This window comes from Hyperolius riggenbachi, chromosome 8 (genome assembly GCF_040937935.1).
Source record: "Hyperolius riggenbachi isolate aHypRig1 chromosome 8, aHypRig1.pri, whole genome shotgun sequence".
Classification (NCBI taxonomy): domain Eukaryota; kingdom Metazoa; phylum Chordata; class Amphibia; order Anura; family Hyperoliidae; genus Hyperolius; species Hyperolius riggenbachi.
Genome location: NC_090653.1, coordinates 205357809 through 205384244, shown reverse-complemented (window position 1 = coordinate 205384244; position 26436 = coordinate 205357809).

Genomic DNA, 26436 nt, shown 5'->3' with positions numbered 1-26436 from the left:
TTTTAAGCTTCTAAGTTGATTATAGGATTATAAAGAACAAAAAAACAAAAACAAACAAAAATCAAAAGACAAAACAAAAACAAAACAGAGAGACAAAACAAAAAAAAAACAACTCCAAGTGTCTCATTTGGATCACTTTTGCCAGTCCCAAGCCCGGGTAAAGGAGGAGGGTAGGAATTGTGACATTAAAAAAACTAAACTAATGTTAACCAGTAACACTAGCTTTCCTGTTCTTTTTGTTTACTATATTTTTTATTTTATTTAGGCTATTATATATTAAAAAAAAAATAAAAACAGAGGCCTACCATAAGCATGTATTATTCTTTCATCATCAGCATTTGCTAAATGTACTGTGTATAAGCTAACTGAGACATGGCATAGCATTTGCCTGGGTAGCCGGGGGAAGGAGGAGAGAGGTGCACCACCGGAAGTACATTGCATGGATTATGGGGAGGATGATGGTGGTCTAAACGGACAGCATCACAGCGGTACCAGGATCCTGAAGTACTGAGGCTCTTGGATTTGTGCATGGTTGGCCAGTCTAGCAGTGGCCAATACATCTGGTGAGTCTGTTTACTGTTGGGTGTCCATGGTGATGGTGGCATAAGAGATCAAGAAATTGCATATGAGAACAGCATTTAGAACTCCTGATTGATGTTTATGTGGACTTGTATATGAAATAGGATGTGCGCTTAAGCGATTGTGTATAAGTATTTAGGTCTTGCCGGACCTTGTGGTAGCGCACTCCGCTGGGACTTTTTATAGTTTTTAAATTTGTATCAGCTATAGCGCTTTGATATTACGTTACATAAAAAAACTAAACTAATGTTAACCAGTAACACTAGCTGTCCTGTTCTTTTTGTTTACTATATTTTTTATTTTATTTAGGCTATTATATATTTTAAAAAAATAAAAACAGAGGCCTACCATAAGCATGTATTATTCTTTCATCATCAGCATTTGCTAAATGTACTGTGTATAAGCTAACTGAGATATGGCATAGCATTTGCCTGTCTTTGCTCTTTTGTTGATTTTAATTCCTTTAAATGTCCTCATTTGTAAGTCCCTTTGGATAAAAACATCTGCTAAATATGATATATATAGTAATATATATTTATATATCTATGTCTAAAAACTACGACGGAGCTTTAGTGCCACGTTAAAAATAAAAAAATATGTAAATCTACAAGAATAAACTCAAGGCTATGAGATAAAAGTCGAAATCTTACAAATGGGTTTGACAGATACAAATACACATTCTTACCATATTTCAAGCTTCAAATCAGTGTCACGTAACTTTATGAAAGCCATATGACAGAATTGTCTCTTACTTTCAGTTTCTGAATTTGCAAATAACTTGCATGTGCAGCGTGCATTATGCAAATTACGTGATGACGTCTTCTAGCAACTTCTACGACAGCCAATAGCTACTTTCCTTACTGACGAGTTGGCAACACTGGCGGTAACACTTTATGAATTGCAAGATTTTACCGACTATTGCAGTAAATTACCGATTTCATACTACCGCATGCGGTAAGGCTTTATGAATCGAGGACAATATGTATAATAATTTGGAACACCGTGTATTTTTGTATCATTTTGGTTAGTGCCTATTTTTGAAAGTTTCTTTGAAAGTTACAGAGTACATTTGGTTGCTTATACATGCGGAGGAGGCACAGTGAGTAGTGTGGAGGTTGTTTGAAGTGATATTGTTTTCCATTGATCTGAGTGCAGAAATATTGTGCCTTTTTTGAAGAAATTGAGACTCAGAAATGTGTTCGTTTACAGTGCATACCGTGGAGGAAATTGCACTGGAACCCTCAAATTCTGAACCTGATCCTTTATCATATAGAAGACACACACAGTGTGTTCGTTTACACATACCGTGGAGGAAATTGCACTGGAACCCTCAAATTCAGAACCTGATCCTATATCATATAGAAGACACACACAGTGATATTTGAGAAGTGAAATTAAGTTTATTGGATTTACATGTGTGTAATAATTGTTTAAACAAAATTAGGCAAGTGCATACATTTGGGCACCACAAAAAAGGAATAAAATCAATATTTAGTAGATCCTCCTTTTGCAGAAATGACAGCCTCTAAACGCTTCCTGTAGGTTCCAATGAGAGTCTGGAGGCCATCTCATACAAAAACGTCTTAAACAACTTTAGAAATGCACTCTCTGTGGCAAAACAGTCCTATTTTTCATCCCTTATATCCTCCCATTTCCACAATCCAAAGTACTTGTTCAGCACTTTTAACTCCGTTCTCCGTCCCCTCTGTCATGATAGCAGCTAGTTATGATGTTAATGATAATACAGGAACATATTTTCTCATTTTTCATGTGCTGTGTATCCTTCAGAGGTGGATGTAGGCCAGTCTGGCTTCCTGGAGTTCCTTATATAAATGTAAATTAACTCTGCATTCAATGGCCAGCAGGAGAAGCTACCATTGTCTGCTTCTAATTAGGAAAGAGGTAATTGGATAATGAGCCCCTCTTTTGTCTGTTGTTGCCTTGCTTTGAACTCTGTGTACATGTAGACAGCCCATTGTCCCAATATACAAATCAAGAATACCAGAGTCTGGGGACAGTGGAAGCCAATACAGGAATGTTTGAAGTTTACATATGACAGCCTACTGGAAGTGGGTGAAGAGTTTTGAAGTCCTTTTGATACAATTTTTACCTGTGGAAATTAGAGCTATGGAAGTGTGTGAAGTGGTTTGAAATCTCTGAAAGATCAAAAACTAACACAGGAAAGCTTTGAAGTTTGCATATCACAGAAAGGATATGACCAGCTGGACCATCTGGGAATTGCATTAGTTCTGGGAATAAACATGAAATGCCCCCAGACCACACTTGGGACTATATAAGTGGCCCGGGATAGACACAACTGGTAGCTCTTTGGAGATAGCAAACGCTAGGGCTATCCTGGTCTGACCAGAAGCTGCGTTCTCCCGCAAACACCGTTTAGACCTTCAAGTTGGTAACGTTTTGATTCCCGTTTTATTTTTATGCAAATATCCTTGTGTGTATCGTTGTAACTTTTAGCTTTGTAACTTTTTACTTTGTTTTATAATCTTTTGTATATATTATTTTCTGCATTGTTCCACTTTTTTCTGGAATATTAAATCGTTATTTAATAAGTTTGACTTCTGCTGTACTAAGCCAACGCTCATAGCCTAGAAGAGACTGCAGTGTAACTTGCGTTACAAAGTTCAGTGCCTGAGTGTGTCCTGCTACTGTACGATGTGCGTTCTCGTAATCGGCCTAAAGTGCAAAGCTGACCCAAATACGAAAACGCGGATTGCGTGCAGATTACTCGACAGCAGAGTGGAAGTGTCTAGCGGCAGCTAGTGATGGCAGTGAGAAGTGTTCTGAGGGGTCACAGCCTTGTTTTAGCTTGAATAAGGCTGCTCCCCGCTTGATCTGGTCAAACCCGCAGTCGGGAACCGTATCTGCAGGCTTGCCACGGGGCCGGTTCCTGATACCCTCCTTCTCCTTCTTTATGCTTATCAGATGAAACATTTGCAGCATGTTTCTGTAACGATTGGTGTCAGCAAGAACAAATTTTCTGATTATTGGTGATCTGCAGTATCGCTAATAATACAGATACTATACCTGATTATGTGGTGATCTGCAGAATCACCAATAATGCGAGTATAGCGAGACACAGGACAACCAGATGTAAAGATAGGTGTTTGGTGCAACAGTAATACAGATAGAGATACCAACTCCCCCAGAGAAGCTGGTAGAGAGATATATCTCTATAGAACACAGGGATCAGCACTCCAGCAAGCTGGAGATGCAGATGAACTAATAAACAGTTCACCCGAGGAGCGGGTGGTGCACAGTAAGACAACATATACTGATCACCCGTGGACTGGGTGATTCAGACTGTACTGCAGCAGGTGATCACCTGAGGGGCAGGAGATCAAGACTGTACTGCAACTCCTAATCACCTGAGGAACAGGTTATTAAGACTGTACTGCAGCTACTGGTCACCTGAGGAGCAGGTGATTAAGCTGTACAGAAAATCCCTCACCAGAGACTAGGCTCACTCGTGAGGGCAGGAGAGTCAGACAAGCAGATTTGGCAACAAACGGACAGATACGGTACAAAGACAGAAGGCTTAAATCAGAGTAGTGTTCAGGCTGAGTCGGCAACAGGATCAGATAGGCAGAAGCACAGAATCAGTAAGCAGAAGAGTAGTCAAGGCTAGCAGAAGGTCATAACAAATAATACAATTCAATTAGTACTTTAGCTATCAACAGAATCTGACTAAGTGTGGATTACCAGCTCCTGCTGGTTCTAGCACACTTTGGGATCTGACTAAGGTCTGAGTGCTAACACGTAGCATTTGCAACAGCAGACGAGGAGCTACTGACAGGCAGGTCCTATATATACTAAGAGCGCCCCACAGCGCCGCCCCAGTCACTCAACCAATCAGGAGCACTGCTGGAGTCAGCTGACCGGCCGATCAGCTGACTCCCCTTCTATTCGCATAAAGGTCCTGTCGTCTGGCGCGCCCTCAGTCTATGTGCAACTGACGGACCAGGCAAAACTCCACCATGTAACTGCGCGGCGAAGGCCGCCGGCTGAGACACGGAGACAACAGCCATGCCGCTCACCCCTGCGGCGGCATCTCCGCTATCTATTACAGTTTCACTGATAAAATTGACAAATCATGAGTGTTTTTTCCATGCAGCCCTTAAATCCCATCTCCACGCCTCTCATCAACTGCACTCTATCTGCCTTCTCTCCACTCTCTGAACATTCTCTCTCCTCTATAATCTCCAAATACCATCTAACCACCTGCTCTTTGGATCCTATTCCTTCCCATCTCATTACCCCGCTACCCTCATTCTTCATGCCTGTACCCTGTACTTCCCTATTTACCTTGTCCCTCTCCACTGGCATCTTTCTGCCCCAACTCAAAAAAGGATATTGTGGCGCCACTACTTAAAATAATTATCTCTAGATCCCACTGCACTCGCCAAATGCCGCGCAGTGTCACTTTTCCCATTTGCATCTAAATTACTTGAATGCCATATACATGCTGAACTAAGCGATTATTTATCTGCTCTCTGCTTGATCAGTTCCAGTCTGGCATTCGCTCCAACCACCCCCATTCCTTCCTAAGCTCGCAAGGGCAGGGCTCTCTCCCCCTTTCGTGTCTTGGAATTCATTATACATTTTATTCATCATGTTACTCTTGTCACTGTAATTACCAATTCAGTATTTTGCATCTATTCTGTATTTTGTATTGATTCTGTATTTTGTCACCAATTCTGTATTTTGTCACCAATTCTTTATTTTGTATAATAGTGAATACCAGTTGTGTGTCTTGTTATGTGCCGCATGTTCGTATCTTACTTTGTACAGCTCCACGGAATATGTTGGCGCTTTATAAATCAATAATAATAATGATTAAAGAGGAACTCCAGTGAAAATAATGTAATAAAAAAAAGTGCTTCATTTTTACCATAATTGTGTATAAATGATTTAGGCAGTGTTTGCTCATTGTAAAATCTTTCCTCTCCCAGATTCACATTCTGACATGTATTACATGGTGACATTGTTACTGTGGGCAGGTTATGTAGCTGCTCCTAGCTGTTTTGGCTGTTGAAGACAGCTATAAACAGCCATTTCCTGTCTGTGAACATTGTTACATTGTGGCAGTTTGCCCAGAGTACCGTACGGTACCAGAGCCTCTTGTGGGAGGGGTTTCAGCACAAAATTAGTCATACAGAGCCCCCTGATGGTCTGTTTGTGAAAATCATTATATTTCTCATGTAAAAGGGGGTATCAGCTACTGATTGGGATAAAGTTAAATTCTTGGTCGGAGTTTCTCTTTAAGTGCTGCCACCAGGTGAGTAATTTATCTCATGATGTAGTAGCCTGCCCCCAGCTCTAAGCCTGGGGTTACCAGTCCCAGCACTCATATAGCCGCATGTATCATCTCCATCATTCTGCTGTAAGTGCTGATTGACCTTTCTTTAAAAAAACATCAAAATAGCAATTCCAGCCTCCACCTCTCTGCTCATATTGTACAGTTGTGTTTACTTCCCAGTTTGAGCACACCTGGGATGTTTAATGGGACATTGCTGCAGACACACAATAGACAAGGAATACAGTATAGTCTCCTTCAAAGGAAGCCAATAAGTCCTGGTGTTCTGTTACCTTGTGCACTAAATCTAGCTAAACGCTGCTTGTGTGTTATAAACTATATGAACAACTTTCTAGATAATTTCTGGATGTTCTTAAAATGAATTACGTGGTCATAATATCAGCACCATGCATCCTCTTTCAAATTAATAACACTACAGTATACGGCAAGATCATCAGCCAGACATACGGAAAAAACGATAGACTCGTAAGCTTAACATCAGTTGTGTGTAAATTGTTTGAAGATATCCTAAGAGATGCTACACAAAATTATATGTGGATCAGAAAAATCTTGTTTCAGTTTGACAGCATGGATTAACCAGTGACAGGTCCTGTCTCACAAACATGCTCAGCTTTTATGAAGTGGTGAATGAAAATTTAGATCTTATTAATATCGCTTGTAGTAGTCTAATAGTGTGATCCAGGTCTCTCTAGTTCTATTCAGCAAAAAGGGCAGGCAGTAGATTTACCGTCTCGTCACAATCAACTTAGTGGAGATTAGTACAAGTTCAGAAGGACTGCACTTTCCGTGAATCCACAGCTATGTTGCAGGCTGGATATATGCAGGTTCATAAAGCGTAGTTCACAAATGTTTGTTATCACCCTTCGATTTCAGAAGATCACCTATGTGTTCACAGAGCCAATCGGCTTTTACTTTCAGTCCCCAGGGAGCTTGCAGTGATGGTAGGAGCCGCTTGATCCCGTTAGCCCCAGCTGGCGGCTGTACGGGAGAGTCTGGAACGTGTGCCTAGATGTGATAGCACAGTCGGACGAGCTTGCCCGGCTCCCGTAGTGTATCCAATGCGCTGTGGAAATCCAGAGATTGCTGCTGTGCAGCTAGAATCCTCTGTGCACTTTCTGGAGCCAAAACAGACATGCACCCTTCCTGGTGGACCTTAGTGATGTCACACAGTGCTGGCCAATCACTTCACAGATTATACAAAATTATGCAGAATTATCAACACAAAGCAAGATAGTGACATATTATAACAGGATCTTGACAACACGGCCCTACGGGCAGGCATATAGCAGATTAAATTTAATGTTGATAAAGTTAAATCATGCACCGTGAATGTACCAATGGTAGAGCACCATCTAAAATAAATGGCATACAGGTAGGATCATCAGAGTTAGATAAGGACTTGGGAATAATGATTGATAACGGGTTAAATAAAAGCGCCAAGGAGCGGTAGCTAAAGCAAATAAAATTCTGGCATGCATAAAATGGGAAATAAAATCTCAAGACGCTAGTATGCTACTTCCTCTGTATAAATTGCTTGCGACTTCACTAAAAATGCAGCAAATCCGACAGTCCTCTACTTACAAACAATTCGAGTTAGAACATTTCAGAGATACAGACAAGGTTTTCTTCATGGTATTGTATGAACTGTTATAAGTAGTTCAAAACACTTTAACCTCCTGGGCGATAATCCCGAGCTGAGCTCGGGGTATGTCGCGCAGGAGGATTTCTCAGGCCCTGGTGGGCCGATTTGCATAATTTTTTTTAGTTACATGAAGCTAGCACTTTGCTAGCTGCGTGTAACTTCCAATCGCCGCCGCTACCCGCTATGCCGCGCAGCCCCCCCCCCAGACCCCTTGCGCAGCCTGGCCAATCAGTGCCAGGCAGCGCTGAGGGGTGGATCGGGACTCCCTCTGACGTCACGACGTTGGTGACATCGCGAGCGTCGCCATGGCGATGGGGGAAGCCAAGCAGGAGATCTCGTTCTGAACGGAATCTCCTGCTTGCGCTGATCGCTGGAGGCGATCGGAGGGGGTGGGGGGATGCCGCTGCACAGCGGCTATCATGTAGCTAGCGCTAGGCTAGCTACATGATTTAAAAAAAAAAAAAAAAAGTGCTGCGCCCCCTCCTGGGCGATGTAATTGTATCGCCCAGAGGGTTAAAACACATTTTGTACTAGACAACGGCCCATATGCAATTCTTTCTCCTGAGTCTTTAAAATAACTTTTCAGCATTTTATAATTGAAAAAGTACTCAAAAGTTGGTTAAAATTACTAATAAAACTATTTTGAGTGTTTTCTTGCTTGCTAGAGGTTTAAAAGGCATTTTATGACAAGGTGTGAAAATAACACTTGGGAGAAAACTCAGGAAAAGTTGAATTGCATATAGGCCAGTATGTCCAAATCCAAAGTTGTCCGAAAATAAATAATTTATCCACATTTCACCATTTTTAGCACAGGCCTCAATTTACAAATGTAACGTACAATCTCTTGAAACGGAACCTGTTTGTAAGTAGGGGACTATCTGTATTATCACATCTGTATTTACATTGCGTTTTTTTTTATTTACTTTCTGAGGACTGATATTCCTTCCCCAACACATCACTACATGATGCTAGCATTTCAAGTCTGCTTTATACCTCTAGTAGACAAAAGGGAAGTAACGCCAGTGCTTAAATTAAAAAAGAGCGTCTTCAAATGTAGGCGCTAAGTGAAGCCGCTAGTAGAATACTGGTAATTTTGCATCACTTTACCCAATCTTCTTCTCACACTTACTCTCCCCCCTTACCTATGTCTAACACTTATCTATCCCCTCAACAATATCTGCACTGCAATCTCCGCTGCTAAGTGTCTATCCACCAATATCTGCGCCTTCCCTCTGCCATTATTTGTCACAGACAAATTTCATTGATGGCATGCGCATCTAGTGCCCAAAGTGCACCTGCACAAGTCCTGACTGCGCCTGCATGGTATCATGAAGCCGCTCATGCATGGAGAAAAAAACTTTGCATGAGTGGTTTCATGCTACTGCGTGGTCAGGCCTTGCACAGGCGCACTACGTCTGCGCTTGTACATGTAGGGGATCACGGCCACGGGAGCAAATGCAACCCCTTGTTAGATTTGCTTAAAGGGTCAGAGTGCTGTATTGGAGGGGTCGAGGGCAATGGGGTAAGCCTCTGGACCATCCAGAGGCTTCCCTCTACTAAGATAAGTATCTAACTTTACTTCCAATTTTGACTTCAGGTTCACTTTAAGACAGGCTGTTAAGCAGAGAAGTAATTCTCACTTTACACTTTGGTGTGCGATTATTCTCCAGTCCATAAATTCAGATGTATGAATGTGTTCTTCCCAGAGCTGCAAAGATGGCATTGACTAATGTTCCTGCAAGACGAGACATTACTGTGCTGGGAAAGAACATGGGCTGAGAGTTATGAGGACGTGAATTGGGGACCTGTAGAATTCCTAAGTACTGGTATTATTTCTCTCATTTTTATGACCAAGCCTGTACTGAAACTTTAAATCTTAAAACAGTATATCATATATATTAGCATCAGGACTTCACACAGCGTAATATTAGGCAATGTACTGTAGAAGCCAAGGGCAGGTATAACTTACTGCAAACACTGTGTTCAAGTGCTGTCTGTTTATAACATTGCAGATACACAAGATGACAGTTCATATATACAATTTCAAATGAATATTTATTACACATTTATTTTTCTCGGTATGCGTAAACATCTCAGAATAGAGATTTTGCAGCTGGGCAAGTCTTCTTTGCAGTTGGATGTGTTGTCCTCTCTATTAAAACAGAACACCAAAACTTTAAATGAAAACACTGAGCTTACCTTCTGCATACATGTTTAAAATAATAATTAAGTAGCCATATCTAATAATAGACTGTCCAACATGACCCGCTTAGGTGGTCGCATGCTACTGTGCCCCTGATCTTCTCACAGCCTTCCTGATTAAAAATCACCTGGGTTTATCCTTGCCACCCTGCAAAATTTTTATAACTGAAGACCTAAAGATTTTACTTATTTTTCAATTGACAGAAGATGTGGGGCCTGTGTAGTGTTAAAAGGGATGTGTGGAGAGTGAATGCCATAGCCAACACCTAATCCCAGCTGTGAGCCGAGTGAGTTTGGGGCATTTTTACAGTTAAGGTCCATGTTAGTGCCGATTCCCAGAATTTAGCATCTACACAGTATGCTCTCTGCACAAACAGGGACTGTTGGCCACTCCAGCACCCGGACTCAGGACTCTGGTAGCCCATAACATAATTTATACAATCTGATGGCACAGGAAGTAAAATATATATTTCTACTAGCATTTTTGCCTGGTTAGAGCAGGACTCACCAGATCGGGGACATTTTGGCGCAGTTGGTGAGCTTAAACGCGTTAAAGCGTAACCAAGAGCCCCTGTCACTGTTTTCCTGTTGTGTGCTGCAGTACCCTCTGTGTATATATATATATATATATATGTATATATATATATATATATATATATATATATATATATATATATATATATATATATATATATATATATCCTGCAAACGACTGAGGTCAGAGTGTTTCATACATACTATTTTATGTCAATTATTTTTCCCCATGGGATCATGCTTTCATAATTTCTTACTAATTAATTTTTGACATTCATTATAGTATAGTATGGGGATAATGATTTGTGTGTGTGCAGGGGTATATACAGAGACATAATACCTCATAAATATTTATATTTCTTTAAAAAACAATCTGGGTGGTGGGAGCGTGGTGTTTTAAGTATTGAATCTGTCTCCATATGTGGGTGGTATGCATAAATATTTAGGTGGGCAGCATTCATTTTTTTAACTTATAGGGTCTTTTCTGCCACTTGGGGCAGGAAGGGCAGGGAAGAGGAGGTCTGGACAAATCTATGGAACACTTGGGGCAGCCATGGCAGAGGAATGACTGCTGTCTTTGTCCCATTGGTGCAGACCAGGAAGGATTTTTGGGGGATAGGATTTTTGCATTCCACATCATTTCTGGTATGCTGCTAGTTGGGGCAGTCGGAGAAGAATGGTTCCTGTCTTTGTCCCACTGGTGCGGGCAGGGAAGATTTTATGGGTGATAGGATTTTGGCATTTCATATCATCCCGGTGCACGCTGCCACTTGGGGCGGGAATGGCATCACTTCATTGTATGCTGCCACTTGGGGCGGGCATGGCAGAGGAATGATTACCCCGCCGCCAGTCAGCTCATTGCAGAGTGCCCAGAGCCATCCAGCAAGGATTGCTGCCCAACAGCGTGTAGCTAATTGGGGCATACTGCTGCACAGAGCCCTCCTGCATGGCCGATCTCTGCCTCCCATCGCCTGACAGCATGCCACAAACCACCATGAAAGCCACCATCAGCCTGGGGTAACCACCGCACAGAGACACCAACTGGCGGACCAGGCACATGCAGGTCTACTTTTTACTTTTAATCACTTTTATGGGGACAGATTGTATTCATTGAAATATAATACCTAGGCAGCTCCCCCCCTCCCCCCCCATTTTGGGGAGAGAAAAAGTATGTCTTATATTCCGAAAAATACCGTATCTGTCTTTGTCGCGCATTGGTGTGTGCAGGGGAGGATTTTTGTGGATATGATTTTGTCATTTCACATCACTTTGGTGTACGCTGCCAGTTCGGACATGCACAGAAGAGGAATGATTTATTAATATTATTTAGTATTTATATAGCGCCATCTCTCCGCAGTGCTGTACGTATTGTCGTCACTTAACTGTCCCTCAGAGGGGCTTACAATCTAATCCTTACAATGGTCATATGTCTATGTATGTATTGTGTAGTGTATGTATCGTAGTCTAGGGCTAATTTAGGGGGAAAACAATTAATTTATTTTGTGTGTTTGGGATGTGGGAGGAAACTGGAGTGCCTGAAGGAAACCCATGCAGACACGGGGAGAACTTACAAACTCCCATGCAGATAGTGCCCTGGCTAAGATTCAAACCGGGGACCCAGCAGTACAAGGCGAGAGTGCTAAGCACTACTGCACAGTGCTGCCCAATGATTGCTGTCTTTGTCGAATTGGTGCAGGCGGGGTAGAATTTTGGGGGATAGGTTTTTGACATTTCACATCACTCAGTGCACACTGCTAATTGGGGAATGCACAGAAGAGGAATGATTGCAGTCTTTGTCCCGTTGGTGTGGGTGGGTAGTTATAATTATACCACCTTTGAGGGACAGTATTCTTACATTTTTCATGCTTAATGTCTTTGCCGCCCCTAAGTGTAGCTGGGGCAGGTGAATGGGAGGAGTAGACAAAATTATTCAACATTTGGGTGGATAAGATTTTTGAACTTTAGGCAAACCAATACTACAGTGTTTGGTGCCACTTTTGGCAGGCATATTAGGGAATAATTGCAGTTTTTGTTCTATTGAGGCAGGCGGTAAAGACAGAATCTGATATTTTTTGTGTCTAAAAAGATAGAAAAATAAAGTTGTATATGGAATATTTAGAGTTATGTAGTAAGGCCTTGCTGTCCATGTTTTAGCATATAAATATAATTTTATAAAGTACCCTATGAAAGGACACCAGAAGTGCTCAGACTGTACTGTGTTACTGTACCATGTTACGTACACAGTACTGGATGTAGTGTTTTTGTAATGTATGCATTTTTGTTGGGGTGAGCAGAAATGCATAATTGGTAGTATGGAATTGTAGTTAATGATGTTGTATAGTGTAAATTGGGCTTCATACAGAATATTTTCAAAATCTGATAACCTCCCAGCCCTGGGACGTGAGACGGTCAATACATCATAAGAGGACTTAGAATTATATAAAACTTGATTTACTCCATCTCAGACTGTACACAGCTCACCTTGATCTTCTAGTCCTGAAACATAATTTTTGTGCAAAACCTAGATCCCACTGGTCTTATCTAACATCATTATGTAAGTAAAATAAGTTTTCAGAAAACCCTAGTTTACAGGTGTCTTGTTTCAAGTTATAGTTTGCTAAGTAACATGTCATCACAATTGTTTAATTCTTTAAAGGGAAGGTTCAAGCAAAATAAAAAAATGAGTTTCACTTACCTGGGGCTTCTACCAGCCCCATGCAGCCATCCTGTGCCCTCGTAGTCACTCACTGCTGCTCCAGTCCCCCGCTGGCAGCTTTCTGACCTCGGAGGTCGGCGGGCCGCATTGCGTACGTTTTTACGCATTCCTGCTAGTGCAAGAACATTAACACATACATTTTTACGCATTACTGGTTCAATGCGTACATTTTTACGCATTGAACCAGTAATGCGTAAAAATGCATGTGTTAATGTTCCTGCACTAGTGGGAATGCGTAAAAACGTACGCAATGCGGCCCGCCGACCTCCGAGGTCGGAAAGCTGCCAGCGAGGGACTGGAGTAGCAGTGAGTGACTACAAGGGCACAGGATGGCTGCATGGGGCTGGTAGAAGCCCCAGGTAAGTGAAACTCATTTTTTTTTTTTTTTGCTTGGACCTTCCCTTTAAAGGAATTGAGAATATTGCTGTGTGATTATTACTGCAAGGTAAGTTTTTCACATTCCAAGCATATTCAACGAACCTCTCTTTAAAGCGGATCCGAGATGAAAAACTAACTATAACAAGTAACTTGTCTATATATCTTATCCAGGGCCGGATTTACCATAAGGCACTGAAGGCACGTGCCTACAGGCTCCTGATGATGGACAGGTGGCTCACTCCCCTCCTTGAGTGGCTCCCTTCCTCTTTCCCTATGCAAAAGTCCCAAGCAGGGCATAAATTAGAGGGTACTTACCCAGCTCTCAGCATTCCACTGATAAGATATTCCTTCTGTCTGAGGCACTAGTAGCTACCACTTAATACTGAGGGTACCTCTGGCTACCTAATGCTAAGGGACACCTGTGACTGCCTATAGAGGGCAAAAGAAGTAACCGGGAAGTGACAGCGGGGAAAACCAACACACTTGTGGTGCGGTTCGGCGAGCGTTTGTAGGTTCATGGAGGGCAAAGTCTAAGGTGCCAGGACATCTGTGCCTATAGGCTCATGTAATGTAAATCCGGGCCTGATCTTATCTAAAGTTTAGATAGTTTACACAGCAAATCTAGCTACAAAAGTTTAAAAAGTGTATGATTATTTATTCCTGTGATACAATGAGGGCAGCCATGTTCTTTTTGTAAGGGCTGGAGATGCTATCAGTTTTCTTGTGTTTAAATTCAGCCCCCTTCCTCCTTCCTCCTCCCCTCTGCCTTTGAAATCAATGGCTAGTAACACCTCCCCCTCCTCCTGCCCAGACTGAGCTCCTGTAAGCCCTTGCTATTGTCTGAAAATGTCTTAGCACTCTGAGAGCTGTGGGCGAGGCTTGTTTAGTTTATAGAGAATTAAAGTATTAAAACAAAAACTAAAAAGTATTTGGCTTGAGGAATGCCCTATAAACTATAGGAAAGGGACACAATTATGCAATGAGTAAAATTTTATCTCGGATCCACTTTAAGGAAGGTTTAAAAAATATGTGGGCAGCTATACTGAGAAAAATAATTCTTTATCTCCCCATGTCTGCTCCGCACCCCCCTTTTCCATGTGCTCCCCTCCTTCTATTAAATGCCAAAGCTCATAGCTGCGCCACTGGAAGTGTCTCCCTGTACAATCACAATGCATGGCAAGTGATGTAGTAGATGATTGTAACTACTTTCCCTGAGTAGTATACAGGTGGTCCCCTACTTACAAACAGGTTCCGTTCAGGGAGAGTGTTTGTAAGTTGAATTTGTTTGTAAGTTGAGTTCTGTGTTAAACATGATGAAACATGGATAAATTAATTACTTTCAGACAACTCTGGATTTAGACATATAGTATAAACTATGTTTTTTGGTTATTTTCTTATGACGACTTAAATTACTTATAGCAGTTTAAACAATACTGTAACATTAAACAACAAAAGTTTTAGTTTTAGTTTAGTCTTAGTTTTTCTATGTTTTTAACTATACTTCTGTCAGGATCTCTCCTGTAGCATGTTCTGTCGCTTGCAGTTGAGCTGCAACTGGGCAGTTCTGACTTGTCTGCTTGCATTCGGTTGCACATTCGCAGTAAGTCTAATGCTGGATACACACCATGCATTTCCGCATTCGATGCGTCTGTCGATACGCATCGATTCGATTATTCTGACATGTCCGATTCACGTTTCGATGGATTGTTAGGTCGATTTGCCATACTTTACATGGCAATCGACCTAAAAATCATCGAAATGCGATCGGAAATGCTCGGAAATAATCGAATCGACGCGTGTCGACGGACGCATTCGATGCGGAAACGCATGGTGTGTATCCAGCATTACTGTCATTTGCAATTACTCTGCAGTTCAGGATGCTGTTAGGATTCTTCCTGTGGTTTGCTGCAGTTGAACTGCAGCCAGATAGCCCTGGATTTCCTGCATGCATGTTGTTGCATAGTACTGCATGCATTTGTTATGATAGTCTTCCAGCTAGCAAATGGTAATCAAGCCAGCTCAGGATTGAATGATTACCATTCAGCTGTGTGGAAGTTAGCATACCTGCATCCATTGGCTGATGCTGGCATAAAAGTCTGCTTCCCATTTCAGACTCCGCCCAACATAGTGTTCAGCTCTCTGAGTTGTTGTTGGGTCTATGCTGTGAAAGTTGTTATTGTAAAAATGTATGCCTTGCTCTGTATTTTCATGTCTGCTGGATGTTTGCTGACCTGCGGGGGTCAGTGAAGTCCTTCTGATCCTGATAGTTTGGATTCTGCCAGCACCACGTTGGTGACTGGTAGTACTCCTTCTAGTCTTGTTCTTGCCTTGTTCTTGAGGACAAACTATAGCAGCGGTTGCCATTAGTTTCGCTCCTACCTGTTAGTCTTGTCTATCTCAGTGTGAATGTTGCTTTTGCTGAAACAGCGACTAGATTGGCTGAGAATTCCGTCTGTCTGTCATGTTAATTGTCATTACTTGTGCTTTAGCTAGTGATTTATTTGAGAGCTACATTTCATATATTGCGCATCAGCACGATATATATGTACTCTAGTCAGTCAGTATTGTATTATTTGTAATATTGTATATTGTATTGTGTACCGACCTTTGCCTGCCTCTCGACTACGAATCTGCCTAATCCTTCCTGACATCTGAATTAACGTGTATGACCCTGTTACCGACTACGTCTGTTGTGTATTGTATCCCTTTGCATCTAGCCTGATAGGCAGCCCAGAGCTGCAGTTGCTCTGGGCAATCTTGCTTCCTTGTTCATTACTCCTGTGTCCATCTGTGGAGCATCTTCCATTATCCAACTACTTAGCCTTGGTGCGCTGGGTGGTCAAAGTATGCCCCCCAGCATTACAACTTCTTTTTAGTCTAGTTATTGCAGTTATGGAAGATAATTTTTTTTTTCCCCTAAGTTTTTATTGAAGTTTTAAATTTTTTAACAACTCAAATTGTACATGAAGATACATTTAACATGGGGAAAATAGCAGGGATTGCTTATACATATATCATTGACTTGTAGCCGAACCTGGTGGAATGGGACAGGTAAGATAACCAGCAGTTTAATATAGCAAACATTAAAGTAGTTTAAAGTACATATACCACTGTCAGATGGAAGAGAATTTCTGATAAAGTATACCTCTTTCTCACTGAAGGGATCTACTCTAAAGATTATTGAAAGCTCAAGTGACAGAACCTAAGATATGCTTCCAAGTTCCAAGATAATATTTATGTTGGCTTCTATTTAACACAAATTATTTGTAAATTGATGTGGTATACTTCTTTTCTGTGTTTAAAAAACACTGATATACATAATTGGATGCATTCTGTTTTTTTCCAGTTGTACCTTTTCTGGTAGGGTTCATTATCTTGAGAAGACTCCTATCATTTTATGTTTATTTGATGTATTTCATAATTAATAAAAATGCTTTAACATGCCCTTAATTGAAATCAGTGGGAATAATTTGATGAAGTATGTATCTTTAACAATTTCTGGAAAGAATTGAGAATGTAAAAAGTCCATTATGACTATGTAACTATTCACAAGGATAATGTGTACTGTAATGTTTCATATTTTTAGCAGAAGTCTAAAGGGTTACTTTCTAAAGGGTTGCAGGGGAAACCTCTTCCAGTGATGGCTCTATTCTATTCTGCCTGGCAGAGAGAAACTTGTCCCATCTGACAGTATATTGTCACCAATGGAGGAAGCAGTAGGGTGTGGTGACTCCTTCTGATTGCTGTCTCCTTTGCCTAGCAACACAAAGGACCGGAGCTTGACCAATAGTGAAGCATCACCGGCACGATGTTTCGGGCTGATACACCCTTTAACAAGAGCACTTGATAAAGGGCTTACCAGCCCGAAATATTGTGGTGGTGATGCTTTATGTATTCTACTTAAAGTGAACCTAAAGCCATAAAAAAAAAAATGAGATGAACTCACCTAACGCTTCCCTCAGCCCCCTGCAGCCGATCGGTGCCCTCGCAGCTCCGCTCCGATGCCTCTGGACCCCCGGCGACGACTTCCGGTTTCGCCGTCACCGGCCGACAGGCATGGGAACGCGAGTGATTGTTCGCGTTCCCAGCCTGTATATCGCCCCCTATGCTGCTATTGCGGCTCCTTAGCAGAATAGCAGCATAGGGGGCGATATACAGGCTGGGAACGCGAACAATCACTCGCGTTCCCATGCCTGTCGGCCGGTGACGGCGAAACCGGAAAGTCGTCGCCGGCGGGTCCAGAGGCATCGGAGCGGAGCTGCGAGGGCACCGATCGGCTGCAGGGGGCTGAGGGAAGCCACAGGTGAGTTCATCTCATTTTTTTTTTGACTTAAGGTTATCTTTAAAATAAAGAAAATTTCTTTGTGAATACTTCACTATTGGTTGAGCCCCAGTCCTTTGTGTTTCTTGGATCTGTTGGGGAGTGGTGGACTCCTTGTTGTCCGGTAGCTCCGGAGACATAACTGCACAAACCTGCAGGGGATCCTCAACTTGTCTCCTTCGCCTGTAACAGTTTATAGAATGCTTAAAGTGACTCCGAGCAATGAAGAAACTATGGGAAGATGCATATCATTTTAAAGCTCTCTTTCTCCTCTTTCCAATGATATATAAACCGCCACCCTACGCCTTTTAGTTTTCGCTATTTTCGCGATAGAAATTGCTGCGGCCGTGATTTCAATCGCGAAAATAGAGAAAACTAAAAGGCGTAGGGCGACGATTTAGGTGTCACCAGAAAGAGGAGAAAGAGAGCTTTAAAATGATATGCATCTTTCCATAGTTTCTGCACTGCTCGGAGTCACTTTAACAACAGCTGAAGTCTGGAGATAAATACCTCAAAGCTCACTTGGTTTTACCAAATCCTCTAATCTTTGTGAATTTACATTTCTTGAGGTACAATCGCGTCTATCCTCTGCTCCTTTATCATCGTATGGTATGCAGGCGCTACCGCAAGCGACAAGTACAAATTACAAAGAGTGATCAATGCTGCAGAAAAAATCATTGGGACACCCCTGCCACCACTGGACCTCCTTCACGCATCCAGGCTAAGAGCCAGGGCAAACAGGATTGCACAAGATCCCCGTCAACTCGGTAGTCGCCTCTTCAACTGCATGCGCTCAGGCCACGGTTACAGAACTATTCCCAACAAAACTTCCAGGCACAGGAACTCATTTTTCCCCCAAGCTCTGCTCCTTCTCAACTAGTGCCCCTCACTCAACATGTCCTCCTAGCATGGCCCAACAGTCACCTTGCATAACTGCTAAATAGGCCCCTATATCTGCATGTTTGTTTTTATACTGTCTGTGTTTTATGTATCTTTGCACTATGACTGTTTTTTTCTCCACTGTTTGTGATTTGCTATGTCCAATGCCAACGTTTACCACAAACAATTCTGGGTGCAGCTTCTGTCACACTTAGCGAAATAAATCTGATTCTGATTTATTGCACAAGTCAGTCATTTACCTCACTGGTCGGTAATTTCAGCTTGTCATGTGGTAACAGCCTTAGGGTCAGTTCACAGTGCTCGGTTGCATTGCAGAATACTTCTGCATGTCAACTCACTTTCTATACAATTCTATGGGCCTGTTCACAGTAGTGAGTTGTAACTGATCCCATTATTCTAAGTCGCTACATGCAGGCTTTGTATTAAAGTTTATGCCCAGTCCCCATTGCAGTTCACAGTCATTATAGCACGTTTTGTGCAACAGACCACTGTGAATCCAGCCTTAGTGAATTGACAATTGCTAAGATGTTTGGTAAAATCAGCTGTTTTCTCCATTACCACATGCTTGATGAATCAAACCCTGAGTATGTTAAAACATGGGTATTCAACAAATTACCATTGTAGAGAAAAGTCACATAAAAATTGTTTCTCCTCATATCAGAATTCAGAATAGGACATATGTAAGCACATAGGAAAACCATTATCTTGCATTGCATTAAATACCATAAAAAACTGCTCAAAAAAATAAAGGGAACACAAAAATAAGACATCCTAGATCTGAATGAATTATTTGTATTAAATACTTCATTCTTTACATAGCTGAATGTGCTGACAACAAGATCACACAAAAATTATCAATGGAAACCAAATGTATTAACCCATAGAGGTCTGGATTTGGAGTCACACTCAAAATTAAAGAGAAAACAATACTACAGGCTGATCCAACTTTGATGTAATGTCTTTAAAACAAGTCAAAATGAGGATCAATAGTGTGTGTGGCCTCAATGTGCCTGTATGACCTCCATACAATGCCTGGACATGTTTCTGATGAGGTGGCGGATGGTCTGCTGAGGGATCTCCTCACAGACCTGGACTAAAGCATCCACCAACTCTTGGACAGTCTGTGGTGCAACATGGTGTTGGTGGATGGAGTGAGACACGATGTCCCTGATTTGCTGAATTGGATTCAGGTCTGGGAAACGGGCAGGGCAGTAGATAGCATCAATGCGTTCGTCTTGTAGGAACTGCTGTCACACTCCAGCGACATGAGGTCTAGCATTGTCTTGCGTTGAGACCCAGGGCCAACCGCACCAGCATACGGTCTCACAAGGGGTCTGAGGATCTCATCTCGGTACCTAATGGAAGTCAGGCTACCTCTGGCGAGCACATGGAGGGCTGTGTGACACCCCCCCCCCCCCAAAGAAATGCCACCCCACACCATTACTGACCCACTGCCAAACTGGGCATACTGGAGGATGTTGCAGACAGCAGAACGTTCTCCACAGCATTTCCAGACTGTCACATGTGCTCAGCGTGAACCTGCTATCACATGTGAAGAGCACAGGATGCCAGTGGCAAATTTGCCAATCTTGGTGTTCTAGGGCAAATGCCAAACATCCTGCACAGTGTTGGGCTGTAAGCTCAACCCCCGCCTGTGGATGTTGGTCCCTCATACCACCTTCATGAAGTTTGTTTCTGGCCGTTTAAGCAGACACATGCACGTTTGTGGCCCGCTGGAGGTCATTTTGCAGGGCTCTGGCAGTGCTCCTCCTGTTCCTCCTTGCACAAAGACGGAGGTAGTGGTCCTGCTGCTGGGTTGTTCTCCTACGGCCTCCTCCACATCTCCTGATGTACTGGCCTGTATACTGGTAGCGCCCCCATGCTCTGGACACTACAATGACAGACACAGCAAACCTTCTTGCCACAGCTCGCATTGATGTGCCATCCTGGATGAGCTGCACTACCTGAGTCACTTGTGTAGGTTGTAGATTCCGTCTCATGCTACCACTAGAGTGAAAGCACTGCCAGCATTCAAATTGAGAAGTGGTCTATGGTCATCCCCTGCATAACCACTACTTTACTGGGGATGTCTTGCTTATTGCCTTTAATTTCCACCACCTGTTGTCTATTCCATTTGCATAACAGCATGTGAAATTGATTGTCAATCAGTGTTGCTACTTAAGTGGACAGTTTGATTTCATAGAGGTGTGATTGACTTGGAGTTACATTGTGTTGTTTAACCACTTCCCAACTGAGGGGTTTTACCCCCTGACCACCAGAGCAATTTTCACCTTTCAGCGCTCCTTCCATTCATTCGTCTATAATTTTATCATTACTTATCGCAATGAAATGAACTATATCTTGTTTTTTTCGCCACCAATTAAGCTTTCTTTAGGTGGGACATTATGCCAAGAGTAATTTTATTCTAAATGTGTTTTAATGGGAAAATAAGAAAAAATGTGGGAAAAAAATTATTATTTTTCAGTTTTCGGCCTTTATAGTTTTTAAATAATGCATGCTACTGTAATTAAAACCCATTAAATGTATATGCCTATTTATCCCGGTTATAAAACCGTTTAAATTATGTCCCTATCACAATGTTTGCCGCCAATATTTTAGTTGGAAATAAAGGTGCATTTTTTTCAGTTTTGCGTCCATCCCTAATTACAAGCCCATAGTTTATAAAGTAACAGTGTTATACCCTCTTGACATAAATATTTAAAAAGTTCAGTCCCTAAGGTAACTATTTATGTATTTTTTTTAAATTGTAAATTTTTTATTTTTTTTTTAATTACAAAAAAAAATAATTGGGGAGTGTGGGAGGTAAGGAGTTAATTTTTTGTGTAAAACAAGTTTATTTGTGTGTAAAAAATGGTTAGGGTGAAGTTTTACTATTTGGCCACAAGATGGCAACATTACCAATTTGTTTCATGCGACCTGCAAGCGTCCTTCCGGACGCTTGCAGGAAGTAGAAAGAGGCTGGGACTTTGTTATTTTTTCACAATGATCGCGCTGCTCAGCCGAGCGGCAGCAGATCATTGCGGGGCTTAGATCAACGAACGAGAATGGATTTTCCCGTTAGTTGATCTCTGGGCGAGCGGGCGGCGGCGTGTTTACTAGCGGCGGGCGGCGTGTTTACGAGCGGGAGCGCGGACAGCGGCGGGAGTGCGCAGAGTACGGATTTCTCCGTCCCTGGGGGTGAGAGGATGGAAAAAGGGGCGGAGAAATCCGTACGCGCGGGGGTAAAGTGGTTAAATGCTCCCTTTATTTATTTTTTTAGCAGTGTATATTAACCAGTGTTACTCAACATTAACATTTCTATACTGTTTTCTACCTAGGTTTCCAGAGTTTGGGAGCTGGTCACTGGCACATTGCCTACAGCTAAAAATGCATATAAATATATATTCACAACAACAGATTTCTTTTCAAAAGGGGCAGATGCATTTCCATTGCAAACCAAGTCAACTGTAGAGATATCTAAAAAGAAATCGTGTATAGTTGTCCAAAAGACTATCTTTCAAGGGTGAGAATTTTGTTAATGATGTAAGTATAACATTTTCCATAGACGTTTACATTTCATAATTGTTCAAATCTGAAATTGTTAATGGTTCTTCCACTAGGTACCTCTTTAACTGTTCTTCCACTTTATTTATTTAGATTCAACAGTACACTTAAACGTGCAAAATGTTGTCCATTGAATGAAGTGTCCGTAGACAGCCTAGACAAGAAGACCAATCGGAATGTTAAAAGATCAATTTTAAACCATTAGCATGTTAAGTTGGCAGATACTTAGTATTACTGGCCTTGCATGTCTAAGTATATTAAAACATGGATAAGATGCAATGCGAATGTATTTGTATTACGGTATTTTTTTTCTTTATCAAGCTAATGATACTAGAGAAAATTAACATGAAAATCTTTTGCTTCCCCCCATAGTTTCAGAATTATTATCATTGATTTATAAAGCACCAACATATTTTGTGGTGCTGTATAGAGTAAGAAACAAACATGGGGTACAAAATAAAAAATAATACAGCCAATAGTATACACCAATATACAAAATACAGAGTTGGTACAAAGTACAGAATTGGTAATAACAGTGACAAAATGAATATGAATAAAGGTGTAACAAAATCCAAAACACAAAATGGTGAGAGAGCCCTGCCCTTGTGAGCTTACCATCTAAATAATGTGACATGTTGTCAAGAGTGTAGAAAACCACTGTCTGCAGTGGTAAGAATATTAACCTCCTTGGCGGTATGATTACTGCTGGAATTACTTCCTAATAGCGGTACAATTTTTGTGATGGAAATGTGTAGTTTTCTTTTGACCTGTAATTGTTAGCAAATAGCAATAACCTAATTTTAACTAGTGCTAAGAATTTATATAAATAAATAAATAGACAGACGCAACTACTTTTTTTTTCAATGCAAGGATTTATAAACTACCATACATTTCAAAAAATGCACAACATAAAAATCAGACATATTAATAAATAACAAGATCATAAACCCAGTACTGCAGTTAATTTACCATGAAAGGGTAATAAAAATAAACTCATACTTTTTGCATGAAAAAATAATGCAAATCAGAAAAAAAGCTAATAAAGCTCCCGGATATAATACATCTGCACATCCCCACAGATAATTTAGCATGAAAGAGCAATGCAAATAAATTCATACTTTTTTGCATGAAAAAATAATACAAATAAAATAATACAATGTAATGAATGTAATGCTAATCAGAAAAAAAAAAACTAATAAAGCTCCCGGGTATGGTAAATCTTGAAACATGGGACTGCACAAAGACCCACGTCACAGTCAGGACAGTGGAACCTGGTTTCTTTTCTTATTTTTTTGCCACTGCTGTCCTTCTTTGAGCAGCAAACAACGCACATCCGACTTGGTGTTGCCTTTTTTTCTGTCGGCGGGACGTATTCCACGAAGTGGCGTGCAATCAGGCGTTCTGGATTTACCACTCCAGCACCATGACGTCTAGGTCTCCTCGCCGCTGTGGGTGAACTTTGGTGTCTAACAAATATGGACTCCACAACTTTCCAAATAAAGTCAGCATGAATCCCGGGCTGGTCGCTATATTTTTTGAAGAGCACATAGGAGTTCCAAAGACACTGCTCCAGAAGATGCCGAAAAATTTTCTTATAATATTTTTTTTGTTGTTTCTGCATCGCTGGATAGAAGGTGGTCTCCTGGTCACATTTGTCCACGCCTCCCATAGTGTTGTTGTAAACCAACACAAGCTGTGGTTTGACAACCTCTTTCCCACCTCTTGTGTGGACCGCCACTGTGGCGGTATTGTGCACGGTGCTCATCAGACACACGTCTTTTTTGTCCCGCCATCTCAGCGCCAGAATTTTGCCTTTTTGCCAGGCCACAATGTCTCCAGGCTTAAGCTTTTTGCCGCCAAATGACGGTGGCATGTCGCGCCTGTTAGGCCTATAACTGTGCCATAGCAATCAGTTCGGTTATGCAAAAGGACCTCAATTAGCTCTGGAGAGGTATAAAAGTTGTCGGTTGTGACACAGTAGCCCTGATTTAGAAGTGGCTCGAGAAGTGTCAGGACAGAGGACGTGGCCAGACCATAGCTGCGGAAAGTCTCGCTAAATGTTGTCCCCTTTCCTGTGTAGATAACGGCATTCCATATATATCCAGAGCTGGATTCACACAGGCGATAAGATTTTATCCCAAATCGTGCCCTTTTAGACGCAATATATTGTATCCAGCTGAGCTGTCCTTTATATGCCATGAGGCTTTCATCGATGCTGATGTCTCTCTCAGGCACATAGGTCTGCTTGAAGTTCCTCATTATAAGTTGGCTTACATCCCAAATTTTACGAAGTTTCGGTGCCGGATGTGTGTTTTCGTCATATTCCTCGTTATTTGTAAAATGTAGGAAACTCTAATGATCAAAGAAAATTTATATTCCGACATGACGGATCCAAAGAAAGGAGTAGCCAGTAAATGATTGGTGGACCAATACATTTTCTGCATTTTTTTCCCCACAACTCCCTGTAAGATGATTAGGCCCAGGAACTGCCAAATGACATCTGAGGTCACCGGTTCCCATGCTCTGACTCTGGAACACCTCAGATGTGAAGTCGCCATTTGCTGCTCTGCGTACCTGTTTGTCTCAGAAACAATTTTGTCGATGACGTCGGCTGTCAGAAACAATTTCAGGTACGTCAAGGGGTCGCTGCCTTCCACCTCCACCTTCAAACCTGATGAACCAGTGAATGCGAATCTCGGCGGCGGAGCTTGAGACGTACTGCAATCAATTGCGCACCAGGTGCGCACATCTCGAACATCAAGCGACGAATCCTCACCGCTGTCGCTTTCAGCATCAGATGACGAACTTTGCCAAGATTCGCTATCGCTTGCGTCAAATTCGCTGTCACTTTCCTGCAGCTGAAGAACAGCTTTTGCGCTGGACGCACGCTTGGACGCCATGGACGCAGATCAATGAAGCAGAGAGAATCAAATCAAATCTCTGAAATCTCTCTGAGGTAAGTTTGTAACAAGTGTAGCTTGTATGTAACTTTATTTATGTGTACATTGTTTTTTTGTGTGTTCATTTTTTTTTGTATTGAAAGTACGTAGCTTTATTTGTGTGTGTGTGTGTTACTTTATTTTATGTGTGTGTGGGGGGGGGGGGGAGGGGGTTACTTTATTTTATGATTTTTATTTATTTACATTTATTTTTCATATTCACTTTTTTTTTTCTTAATTGATTTTTTTTTTTTTTTACAAGTGCCGATCAGGAACTGATGACGTCATCACGCCGATGACGTCAACGCGCGGGGGGCAGGGGCACACGATCGGAGGGAGGAGCGGCAATCAGACCGGGGAGACCGGCCAGAAGATGGGGAGAAGACGGGGAGAGGACGGGAAGAGGACGGGAAGCTGCCAGAGCTGCAGCTGATGTCTCCTGCGGGAGATTGAGCCAGCGGGAGGAGCGCCGATCACTGCTGGCCAGAGAGAGGTGAGCCACATGGCTACCCCGTGCTACACACGGGGTTACCGTTATTTGCTGCGGCTTTCCACCCAGTCTCTGAGACGGGGTTATCGCCAGGGGGGTTAAAGAATATATGTTATGTTTACTTAAATAAAGAGAGGAATAGGAGCATCAACCTGCAAACGTATTTTTAGTCTTCCAAATGGTCCACATGCAGAGCAAGAAAGGGCATGGGACTCACAGGTAAGTGAGTGGCTAGGGCAACAAGATGTATGGCTGACACCTGTTTAGCATTAGTTTTGCTTGTTCATAGCCTATACTCTGGCTGAAAACAAAACCCTTGGACCCTTAAAGGGACACCGAGCAGTGCAGAAACTATGGAAAGATGCATATCATTTTAAAGCTCTCTTTCTCCTCTTTCCAATGATTCAAAGCGGGTAGTGAAGCACCACTCAAAGTAACAGGTGATGTGCCGTGGCCACGGCACATCACCTGTTACTTTGAGTGGTGCTTCACTACCCGCTTTGAATCTTGACTCTTCAGCACATTGTGAGTGCACACTCTAGAGAGAGAACATGGAGGACGCCGACATGGAGGCCCTTATCCTCTCCTATACTCCAGAAGCAGCTTCTAGAATTATATCTCAGGTGTCTACTGAGGTGACATATCTGAATATGGCGGATGAGAAAGCTTTACGCAAGCAGATCATTAAGTTATCGAAAACTTACACTGCCTTTGACTTACATGCCAAGACCCTGGCTGAGTACTACAGAACCAAACGTATCCCAAGAGGAATGAGGTCTAACGTTGCGCCAATAATGTTTCCGACAGATACCGTGTTTTGCCATAAATGGAGCCTC